General features: G+C 37.6%; 1 pseudogene; it reads right to left on the reverse strand.

Annotated features, from left to right (window-relative positions):
* Positions 1-803: 803 nt before the first annotated feature.
* LOC122650711 lies at positions 804-9,769 on the reverse strand (annotated as a pseudogene).
* Positions 9,770-10,017: the final 248 nt, after the last annotated feature.

The raw sequence follows: 10,017 nt of genomic DNA on the forward strand, positions 1-10,017 counted from the left end.
GCGCTTTTGAACATTGAACGACAAAGATGGAAACTCGGGGAGGAATTTTATATCATATGCAATTGGGATAGGAGTGGGTCACAGGTTTGTAGGGAGTATAGTGCGACAGGGAGGGGGAGGGAGAGGTTGGGGCTGGGCTGCATGGGCTGGGTGGGGGAGGTGGGGCTGGGAAGCAGTGGGTGGGTGGGGTTGCGAGGCAGGGTGGGGAGTTGGGGGAGGAACAAAATGGGTGGGTGGGGGTGGTCGGGGAAGAGGATGGTGTGGGGTGGGGTAGGCCAAAGCTGATGATGGTAGTGGTGGTGGTGGCAACTGCGGTGTTGATAGGTGTAAAATCTTTTTTGGGTGTATAATTGGAAATATGAGAACAAGTACCTCAATTATAATTTTACATACATCAGGTACCTAGCGTACAATTTCTCCAAACCTTGGGTATCCCAAGTGTCATTTACCCAATATTTATTGAGTTTAGCCTCTTTAGGTACTGAAAATGTCGTACCCCACAAAAAGACAAAAAAAAGGTACTGCAAATCTAAATGATGAATGGCAATGTGATTTATAAATCAAAATCAGATAGCTTCATTACAAAGCTGATGAAGTCCATGGTATGTACATTTACAATTTTATCCCTTTTCTGGAATAAAGAAAAAACCTTTCTTTTGTGAACAACAATCACCACTCCCATTCAAAATCTCCAACAATTATCTATAAGCCACAAATCATATGTGAACAATGAATATCTGAACTGAACAATCTATAAGATCCCAGAAAACTATCTTATAAATGAATACCAGATTCATCAATGTTCAAAGCAACTGCCGGAGTTGCTAATTTTCTTTCCGGAGAGTCTGGAACTCTTTCATCAACTCAGCTTGATTTTCAAGAAATGAGGTCATCATGCTTGTTAACTCCATCTGTCAAGTGATCCATAAGAAAAAGGGAGTCAAGACAGAAACAGGGAAAGAAAGCGTGAATGGGTGATGTTAAAAGCAATCACCCAAGTCATACCTCCTGTAAATGAACTTGCCTTAATATCTCAATATGAAGGTTCTTCATATCCCCATGGATGGATTTTTGGATTGATGCTAGAGTATCTTCAAGAGTATGCTAAACCAGCTAAAGTGTAAATGAAGAGTTCCCCTGTTGCGGATCCGGCTGAGATGTTACTCTCTAGGGTTGTGATTTTTCTCCCTGTTAAAAAAGAATAACAACTTTTTATCCCTTTCCACAAATGTTCAGTCATAAAGCAAGAAAAATAGCTTCAAACAAATAATTAGAGGAAGGAATAAAAAGTTTCTGATTTTTAGTACATTTATCAATGAATGAAAACCTGATCCTATGGTTGCTTGTGTCTCCGATCTTGATAACAAACTATTTAAAAGCTCTTCCCTGGTTTCACCTCCTGATTTTTTGGGCTTTGGCAAACCTGTTGCAAGGGTTGCTCCATCACTTAAAGAGGGAGTGGTACTTATTCTCTCTTCAAAAGTGAAAAATCTTTGTGGGAGGGTCAGAGATGTTGACACAAGAATTTCGAGATTAGACTGTGTTGCAATGCCCTTTGTCCCTTGGGACATTGAGATAGAACTAAAATGAACATGTTCAGGTAGTCCAAAAGTTCTTTCTTGGCTGGAGGAGGTATCTTTCGCTCGCAAGTTTTGATGGTTCAGGCCTGCATTTGCTAGGGAGCTCATATTTGAAAAGTTTGTGGACAAGGATGAATCTTGTAAGCCAAAAAATATGTATGTTGATGATGCTTGGGATCCTGACATCAATGTTCCAAAGCGAGATGACAATATACCAGCCTGCCTATGGTGGTTAAATTTATCAAAGGGTACGTCACCGCCCCAAACTTCAGGAGTTACGGAAAAATCTTCACTCTTGGAAGACACAACAAGTGAAGCAGTCAACTGTAATGAAGAAGATCGAGCATCATCCTGCATGAAGTAGATCTGGTTAGGACATTATTAGAAAACAAGATCTATATTTTCCTTTAGGTGGATGTTAGCATTGGACCACTAGGTTTCCAATCTCAACACTGCTAGCACCAGGTCTCAGCTCAACCAAGCAAACAGAATATACAAGAATCCCATACAGCCATTGTAATGTAAGGATAAACATTTTTTATGCATGAACATATGGTTTGCCTTCTGATATTTGGCCATGTATGTCTTACCAGAACCATCCAAGCCTTTCAGTACATTGCCCATGGCCCAAAATTCCTAAAACTGGTACATGTAGCAAAGAATGAAGAGGGGAAAGCGAGAAGAAAGACTATTAGATATAACTTTTACATGAAATGTCCAATAAGTACATGTAGCAATATTAGATCTATCCATCTATATGAGTTCATGAGTAAAAAAATAGAGAATTTTGAGTTTCCTTTCCACTTATAGTAGAATTATAAATTATATTCATAAAAAAAAGGTAGATTATAACTGATTAGAAAATGAAGACAAAAGAAGAGTAGTTGCTTCAAGCAGAATTAAGTGAAAACCAAACCTGTCTAGAATTGGAATTAAATTTCCATTCAGAGATTGGATGCGGATCATTTCCACTATCCTCTGTGAAAGGGAATCTTCTCCCAAATGGAGGGAACATTAGAGAGCAGGTTTCTTGATGAGCACATTTATGTGTGAAATCTTAGGACATAAAGCATACATTTTACCACATTGGACAGAGTTACTCGCTGCTTTCTTGTGCTTTTCAGGTTGTAGGTGATTTCTTGTGAAAATGGAGGAGATGATACTAAGGAAATGTTTTTAAGCAGTTTAGAGGTGTTAATGGCTTGGATGCGTAGCCCATCGAGTCAGCTTCTCAGCGGTTTAAACGACACATGATTCCGAGTTGAAACGAAGAAGTTACGGCCGTTTCCGTAATGAAGCGCGAAAATGGTCTGTAGGGGTTTATTTGCAATTATTGACAGTCGGCCGGAGACAAAGTGAAGCAAAAGTTTGGATTCTAGGGGCCTTAACGCAATAATCAGAAGTTATATTTCCTGTACCCGAAAGATTCCATTTGGAGGGCTCTGGACAGTCCAATTCAAATTGAGATATCTTGGGCTCCCGAACTCCAAATTGGACGAAATTTGGGTCTATTTTGGGTGATTTTTCGCAAGGAACACAATGGTGAGGCCTATATAAACACTCCATGCTCTACATTTCCTGAAGGATAGAATGGGTATTTTATTTATTCTTGAAGGAATCCTAGTCATCACCCTTACTCTCTCTCTCCTCCAACTTCTCAAGGGCACTTCTGGAATTCTACTTAGGATAGATTTATTTTGAAAGATATTCTCTCACCTATGGAAAGTTGAAAAGTCAAAGCATCTTTGATTTTATTGTTTGGAGAAGATATCTACAAAGAAAAGGAAGCACTTGTTATAATTGGAAGTTTACTTTTCTAGAAATAGAAGTTCTATGTAAACAATTTTCTCTTCTTCTTCTTTTTATTTTTTTTCCTTTTTTCTTAGGATTCAAGGCATTGTAAAAGAGGAAGGAGAAGAGAATATTCTCTTTTCTTAGGGAATATTTCTCCTACACTTCTCTCTTCTCTCTTCTCTTCTCTTCTCTTCCCCCTATAAATACCCCTTGCCCTCTGGGTTGTAAGGAGTGAGTTTTTTAGTTAGTTTCTAGTTCAATTTTAATTCAGTTTTTTAGTGTAATTTTTACTTCATTCACTTAGTGAAATTTTCTCTTCTTTTCCTATTTTTGGCTTAAGTTCTTAGTTTTGATTTCATACGTCTAGTTTAATGGTTGTAATAGTTTTAGTTTAAAGCTTCCTAGTCTAAGTTCCTATGTTGATGACAAGACATGGAGATTTAGAAGAGGAAGCCATGGTGAGTTTAATCAAGTATTCAAGCACATCAAGTATTCAAGCACATCAAGGTATCTCATTCTCTAAACCCTTAATCTCATTCTCCCTCTCCTCTATCTCTCTCTATCTTCTTCTTCTTCTCCCTCTATTTCTTTTATTTTTTTTTTATATGGTTGTGGTTTGTGGATGCACTTTTATTCCCTTATTCATTTTTATGTGGTTATTATGTGTGGTTGTATTTTTATTCCTTTCAATTTGCGTTAGTCTGATAGGTTAGATGCTCATGTGTTAGGACGCCAATTTAATCCCTTAATTTTGTTAGATGCTTATGAGTTAGGATGCATTAATTTTCATTAATTTAATTAATTTAATTTAACACTTTAATTTGGTTCACTTTGCATTACTTTTAAGTTAGTTAAATAGAGTGGCGTATATCTCCTCGTGTTCGACCCGTAGCTACGATTGACCCATACGTTTGCGGTATTATTTTAACTCAAACAAGTTTTTGGCGCTGTTGCCGGGGAGATTATTGTCCACTTTATTTTTTTGATTTTTAAGTAGTTCGAAGTGTTTTAGTTTATTCTCTTCTCTTCTTTTTCTAAAAAAAAAAAGTTGTTGAAAACCTCTTCTTGTTTTTCTTCTGTTTCAAATAGTGTGCGTCCAATCTAAAGTCCTTCATATGCCCAAACCCAGCCAATTTTGGTGCCCCTTGATTCGTTGGGTGGTTTGGATTGGCATGTGACTTATCTTTGGAGGTGACCATTCTTGATAACAGGAAAACGACATAGTGAGAGCGTTGGAAACCTAAACGTATAGTAGTCCTCCACCCTACATCAGAATCCATTTGGAGTCGCCTGTAGGTGGTTCGTGAAGACTATACGGGTTCCCTTGCTGTCAACCTATATGGCAACCTTACAGCTTTGGAACCATTGTTTTGATTTCTGAGGGATAGATGCACTATCTACCTTGGGCTCCCTCATGTTTTTTTTTTAGTGAATTTTTTTTCTAGTCTTGTATTTATTTATTTTTCTAAAGGAGACCTCAATTTGGGATAGGTGGTTAGTTTAGAATTATGAGAGATACACTTCCAAATAAGACTTTGGGGGAAAGATGGACCTATGCTAAGGCAACCATGATTTTGGAGGAAATGTTTAAACAGGTTAGGGAAGCCAAAAGTAGTGAAATAGAGATCAATTTTGCACTACCCCAGTACAATTTTGTTCCCCAACCCAACTAAGGGCTTTCGGGAAATTTTGATTGGTCACATCCCCAGACTATCCATGTTATGGAAGAATGCCCTAATCTTTATGGGGGTAGCTATGGTGATGAGAATGTGAGTCCTCAATTGCAATACAATTCTTTTGGCACTTACAATCAGGGGTGGAGTGATCATCCCTATTTCTCGTGGGATCAATGGAATAACCAAGCTGGACCACCCAATTTCCAATATCATGGTCAGTTTGGTCCTCCAATGCCCAACCCTCCATTGAATCTCAATGGGCCACCTCTCCTTGAACCATACCACCAACCCCCTGAATTTCAGAACATGGGTGAGGAGGCCAGACTGAATGAACTTGAGAAATACATAGATCTTCTCACAATAAGCCAAAATACCATGGAGAAGCAACTCTCTCAACTGATCACCATGGTGCAGGAGGAGGAAATGGGTACATTACCTAGTCAGTCTGAACCTAGTCTATGTTACTGCATTCTGCTCGAATGAACCACTCCATCCCCAATTTAATGATATTGAAAGTCCACCACCCCAATTTGAGGTTAATGAGAGTCACTCCCAACAAGATGCTTTTCATGATAATTTATTTGTTGAGATTGAGTCTCCTAAAGATATTAGTGAAGCGAGGTTTGATGAGCTACCTGGGGAAGTCCACCTTTTGCCTGAAATTTCTGATTTTAGTGAGCCTAGTGAATTTATTGATTTAGAATCAGATTTTCATGATAACATAGAAAGCCAGGAACTTCGATCTCCCCCTCTCTCTTTGGAAAACTTAGATAATTGTCATTTTGAGGATTTCATTGTCTCACATGTTGATTTGTCCAAACCTCCTAGGTTTGACGATTTTATTGAGGAGGACAATGTTAGTCATAATGCCTTTCAAGTATATTTCCATGATCCTTATTTGGCAAACCAAGTTATGCAAAGAACGGATAGTTGTATTGTTAGGATTGATTTGAGTAAACCTCCAACTTTTGATGATTATTTAGATGAGGTTATTCATAATCCTTTTTATGCTTATTGTGATCCATTTTTGGTTGGTTTTTCAAAGAATGATAGGTGTTCTACATTGCAAATGGGAGAGAAGGGAAGGATTTATGGCCTGAGTTTTATTGCCTTCATTTTTCACTGTCCCATGAGGACAGATTTTTCTATTGGATATTTCTCAGTTGTGCTTAACTTCCATATTATTTCTCGCTCTACTAAAATTCATGGTCGAGTGTTTTCTGGTTTTGAAGCTATTTCTCCATTTACTGGCCATGGATTGAGATTTCTATTGCTGCTTCTAGCACTTTTTGTAGAGCTCATGACTCTTCATGATCCTCTTTGTTGATTATATCTGGTAAGCCCCTTCATCTCCTCCCATGTCCTTATTTTTTTTCTTTTGTGCATGCATTGAGGACACTGCATGAATTAAGTGTGGGGGGGATGTTGGGCTTAATTGGTGAATTTTGATTGTGGCAATAGTTTGGTTTTGTGCATATGTCTCTTTGATTGCAAAACGAGAGAGAGGGGGAATTAGGTGTCCTAGCATTCGAAATAATAAAAAAATCCCTTTTCAAGGACGGTGGTTGGTTTGTATCCGGTGAGAGTGATTGAATTGGAAAATATGAACATTATTTCATTTGATGGTTAGATTTCTTTATGTATTTTATGGACCCTTTGATCTTTTTACAAGTAGTTGAGACCAATTTGTTTGTGACAAGGCAAGGCATGAAAGTGGGAAAAAAAAAAAAAAAAAAAAAAAAAAAAAAAAACACATTAAAAAGAAAGGAAGGTGGAATTCCTTGGGACTAGACAAGACATTGTGTCTCATGAAGCAGGGTGACTTGATCGAAATTCCTTGGAAGGAAACTCAAAAAACTCTTGCATCAATGTCTCAAAGTCTCTATGGATATATGCAAAAAGCGAAGCTACCAAGTATTTGGGTGTTTGGTGTATGCTCCACTATGTCATTCAGAGAACAGTAGTGGAGTAGAAATAGAGTTTGTGGTTGAGAAAAAAAAAAAAAACTTTTGCCTTAATGCCTGAAAAAAAAAAAAAAAAAAGTATGGTCAACAATACTCAATGCCTAAGTCTTTGGTTCCATCGATGCTATGGGGGGGTTTACTTAAAAGTGAGTAGCGTTCAAAAAATATGAGGAGATCCCTTGAACCTGTTGCATGCTTGTTACTTGAATTGATGTGGGGTGATAAAATTCAAGTGTGGGGGAACCTTTGGCTCCTTAATCTTTAGTTGAGTATTTCTTTGAGATTGTGTGCCCTATCTTACTTATGCCATGAGAAATATTTACATCATTCTTTTTGATTTATTGAATTTTGGGTGTATATTAACTGCAAACACCCACGAGACACAACTCGTCCACTAGGGGTAACCTAGGGGTTGAAATGCTTGTTGCACATGCTAAGTGCAACCGTGATTCCTACGAAAGTGAGTTAGGATTTTTTTTGCATTCTAGGTTAGTTTATCTTTTGCTTTACTTGAAGACAAATAGCGTTCAAGTGTGGGGGAATCTGATGAGCACATTTATGTGTGAAATCTTAGGACATAAAGTATACATTTTACCACATTGGACAGAGTTACTTGCTGCTTTCTTGTGCTTTTCAGGTTGTAGGTGATTTCTTGTGAAAATGGAGGAGATGATACTAAGGAAATGTTTTTAAGCAATTTAGAGGTGTTAATGGCTTGGATGCGTAGCTCATCGAGTCAGCTTCGCAGCGGTTTAAACGGCACATGATTCCGAGTTGAAACGAAGAAGTTACGGCCGTTTCCGTAACGAAGCGCGAAAATGGTCTGTAGGGGTTTATTTGCAATTATTGATAGTTAATCGGAGACAAAGTGAAGCAAAAGTTTGGATTCTAGGGGCCTTAACGCAATAACCAGAAGTTATATTTCCTGTACCCGAAAGATTCCATTTGGAAGGCTCTGGACAGTCCAATTCAACTTGAGATATCTTGGGCTCCTGAACTCCAAATTGGACGAAATTTGGGTCTATTTTGGGTGATTTTTCGTAAGAAACACAATGGTGAGGCCTATATAAACACTCCATGCTCTACGTTTCCTAAAGAATAGAATGGATATTTTATTTATTCTTGAAGGAATCCTAGTCATCACCCTTACTCTCTCTCTCCTCCAACTTCTCAAGGGCACTTTTGGAATTCTACTTAGGATAGATTTATTTTGAAAGATATTCTCTCACCTATGGAAAGTTGAAAAGTCAAAGCATCTTTGATTTTATTGTTTGGAGAAGATATCTACAAAGAAAAGGAAGCACTTGTTATAATTGGAAGTTTACTTTTCTAGAAATAGAAGTTCTATGTAAACAATTTTCTCTTCTTCTTCTTTTTATTTTTTTTTCTTTTTTCTTAGGATTCAAGGCATTGTAAAAGAGGAAGGAGAAGAGAATATTCTATTTTCTTAGGGAATATTTCTCCTACACTTCCCTCTTCTCTCTTCTCTTCTCTTCCCTCTATAAATACCCCTTGCCCTCTGGGTTGTAAGGAGTGAGTTTTTTAGTTAGTTTCTAGTTCAATTTTAATTCAGTTTTTTAGTGTAATTTTTACTTCATTCACTTAGTGAAATTTTCTCTTCTTTTCCTATTTTTGGCTTAAGTTCTTAGTTTTGATTTCATACGTCTAGTTTAATGGTTGTAATAGTTTTAGTTTAAAGCTTCCTAGTCTAAGTTCCTATGTTGATCACAAGACATGGAGATTTAGAAGAGGAAGCCATGATGAGTTTAATCAAGTATTCAAGCACATCAAGGTATCTCATTCTCTAAACCCTTAATCTCATTCTCCCTCTCCTCTATCTCTCTCTATCTTCTTCTTCTTCTCCCTCTATTTCTTTTATTTTTTTTTTATGTGGTTGTGGTTTGTGGATGCACTTTTATTCCCTTATTCATTTTTATGTGATTATTATGTGTGGCTGTATTTTTATTCCTTTCAATTTGAGTTAGTCTGATAGGTTAGATGCTCATGTGTTAGGACGTCAATTTAATCTCTTAATTTTGTTAGATGCTCATGTGTTAGGACGCCAATTTAATCCCTTAATTTTGTTAGATGCTTATGAGTTATGATGTATTAATTTTCATTAATTTAATTAATTTAATTTAACACTTTAATTTGGTTCACTTTGCATTACTTTTAAGTTAGTTAAATAGAGTGGCGTATATCTCCTCGTGTTCGACCCGTAGCTACGATTAACCCGTACGCTTGCGGTATTATTTTAACTCAAACATTTCTTGTCAACAGATGCATTATTCTTCTTTCCTTCTTCATGATCATCCCACAACTTATCAAGTGAAGGTGTAATTGGTTTAACATCCACAAGTGGGGAGAATACTTCCATATCGTCCTTAAAGTTATAACTAGTAGGAGCTTGTAATCCGAAAAAAGTTGCACCAGTCCAGAGATGATTCTGGTTTGGTGTTTCCTCTGCTGGAGATGAGTGCATTGTGTTTGATGTAGATCCACTGCTGGTTGGCATAAGAGAAGATGAATCAACAAAGGGACTGGAATGCACAGAGCTTTGAGAACCAGGATCTGATGTAGCAAGAGACAGGTTTGATGATGTCACAGAAGGAAGTGGATCAAGCATAAGGATCAAATCTTCCCCAGCACTTCCCAGAAGCGCAATCTCAGCTTGACAATTACTTTCATTGATAACAATGGGCTTTGACCTTTGCCAACATAAACTTGTAACGGCCTGGTGAAAATTGGAAGTCATTAGTATCAGCAAAGTTGAAATGAAGGTGAATCTATCAGATCTGTGTAAGTGGACTTGTGTAGGCCAGAGAGCCCCTTTGACAGACCATAGCCCTCACAGCAATATCAAACTGCCCAGGACATGAACCTTCTCATAAGTACTAATCATTCTCATTTACCAAGTCATAACACCTGGCCAAATACTTGGAGTAGTTAATTTAGTCGTCATTCAGTTTGACTCCTAGGTGATGCACCATCCTAGAAGGTTCC

Source organism: Telopea speciosissima, chromosome 2 (assembly GCF_018873765.1).
Source record: "Telopea speciosissima isolate NSW1024214 ecotype Mountain lineage chromosome 2, Tspe_v1, whole genome shotgun sequence".
In the NCBI taxonomy this organism is placed as follows: Eukaryota; Viridiplantae; Streptophyta; class Magnoliopsida; order Proteales; family Proteaceae; genus Telopea; species Telopea speciosissima.